The sequence below is a fragment of the Euprymna scolopes genome, chromosome 28, assembly GCF_053919585.1.
Source record: "Euprymna scolopes isolate OS-2025 chromosome 28, ASM5391958v1, whole genome shotgun sequence".
NCBI lineage: Eukaryota > Metazoa > Mollusca > Cephalopoda > Sepiida > Sepiolidae > Euprymna > Euprymna scolopes.
The window spans coordinates 86,218,764-86,221,263 of NC_136509.1; positions in this window are offsets into that span (position 1 = coordinate 86,218,764).

The following is a 2,500-nucleotide window of genomic DNA, read 5'->3' on the forward strand; positions in this document are numbered from 1 at the left end:
TTTCAATTTAACGAATTAACATGTCATGAATTTTAACGAAAACCTCTTCCACCATTTTCTATGACGGATTTATCCAATCGTCCTTGCAGCCAATCGGATGTAAGAACGTAAACGAACTGTAATCTATTGCTTAGTTTTGGGACACAATCTCTTTTAAAACTCACCAAATAGGAAACAAACATACAAACACACACACACACACACATATATATACACACACACACACACACACACACACATATATATATATATATATATATATATATATATATATATATATATATATATAAACACATTGAAAAGAAAAAAAACAATCTAAATCTGCAGCGGTATATTTTAGAATCACATTGAATATGCTAAATAGGATGTTTACATTTCAATGGTGTAATCAATTGAAAAAAAAAAAAACATTGAATTAAATTTAACGATAAAATTCCTAAGCAGAATAGTTTGTTTCTCTATGCGAATTTATGTGTATTGCTCTGGTCATCATCATCTTCCTCCTTTTCATTCTTATCACTCCAACTCGCGGTCCATCGTCGTTCGATGTTAGCTTCGGAGCAAACCATGTCTCGATTAGGGGTCAGTCTGTGAGGATCTATGCAATTGTCCGCACGTCGGTGTCGCAGGGGCAGGGGCACGGGGCATCCTCTAAAAATCATACTGTGGCAGGTGTTCCGTGTTTTGACACCCTTCGCTTGGGCCCGTGTGAGTGGTGCCCACCATTTTTCTGGAAGTTCTAAGCCTGCTGAGAAATCTTTCGGTGCCAGAAGAGCCTCGCTATTCTGTCTTTGACTCATTCCACCAACGCAAAGCACTTGTATTGCTGTAGTAATGCCGAGGGTTGCATAATGAGGAGTAAAGGGATATAAGTTTTAATAGGAATGAGTTCCGCGTTTCAGTTGTAAATTAGTGTAGGCAATAGTTTGTTTCGTTTATACCTTTTATGACCCATCTCCTACCCTTCAATTGTAGGCATGTTTATCTTTTTTTCCTAAGGTTCTCATCCTATATTCTGCTCTTTAGTAGAAATCGATTCTGCAACTTCTCGCTCTTACTTTCACATCCAATCCTTCTTTAATATCATATGTAAAATCCAATGCCCGGTTCTCAGAATATCGATCTAAATTTTTCTCCGCGTCTGAAATTCACCCCATCTCTAAACATTCACAATCAAATCATGTATGCGGTATTTTTGAGTTGCTTGATCAGTTCCACTTACGGATTATTGCTCCATCCTGGTGAAAGCCTATTTGACCAAAATAGGCATCAAGCAATTTCTTCACCCTCCCTATAGCCCAAGCCTTGCTATCTGTCACTTTTATTTATTCATTTAGCTCAAGGCAAACCTTAGAGGCTGTCATTATGAGACATGTGAGGAAATGAAGGAGGCTGTGACAAAAGTCATTGATACGCTTACACAAGAGGACTTCCATGGGACCATTTAGAAGTTGTTGGAACAGTTCATGTGAGTACTATCAATAAAGTACCCTTACGAAAAATGTGTGGAAATTTATTGAAGCCCGTCGTGTATATATATATATATATATATATATATATATATATATATATATATATATGATTTTCAGAATGTGAGAGATTGTATAATAAATTCCACAGCCAAACAACGCCGTAGCTCACAAGAGCCATGAAAGTCAACGAACCGGAAGTCCAAGACTCGAGTTTCGCCCTCATTTGGGCTCATCAGTTAGACACATCCGAACTCAGGATTCGAAACCCGAGCCTCTTGCATGCGAGGCAAGCACTCTACCAACTGAGCAAACGCCCCGCACACAAGAATTTCTATTAACCAACACAAATCAAGTAAACCGCGTCGAAATCCGACTGTGAAATGAACCCACTTCGTCTCGTCAAGGAATGCGGCCGTCCAACCAGTCAATAACCCTTGCCGATGTCTCACAAGTAGGATTTTAACTCGAAGGGACGACGAAATTCTTGTGTGCGGGGCGTTTGCTCAGTTGGTAGAGTGCTTGCCTCGCATGCAAGAAGCTCGGGTTTCGAATCCTGAGTTCGGATGTGTCTAACTGATGAGCCCAAATGAGGGCGAAACTCGAGTCTTGGACTTCCGGTTCGTTCACTCTCATGGCTCTTGTGAGCTGCGGCGTTGTTTGGCTGTGGAATTTATTATATATATATATATATATATATATATATATATATATTATTCCGAAGACGCTTCACAGAACGTCTGAAACGCGTAAAAACGATTTCAATGATTTAAAAAAGCATTATTACAATGATCCAAACATAATTCTCAATGAAAAACCAAGACACGGAATAATAAAATAATGTTTAAAAATACACATTGTTGGTGACTACCCCGTTATATATATATATATATATATATATATATATATATATATATAATATAAAGCTGAATGTGTGTGATTGTGAGGGTGTTGGTGTGTGTGTACTTGGTCACGATTAGGCTCCTATATAGTTGACTATTTAAAAAAAAAACTGATTACATATAATGATA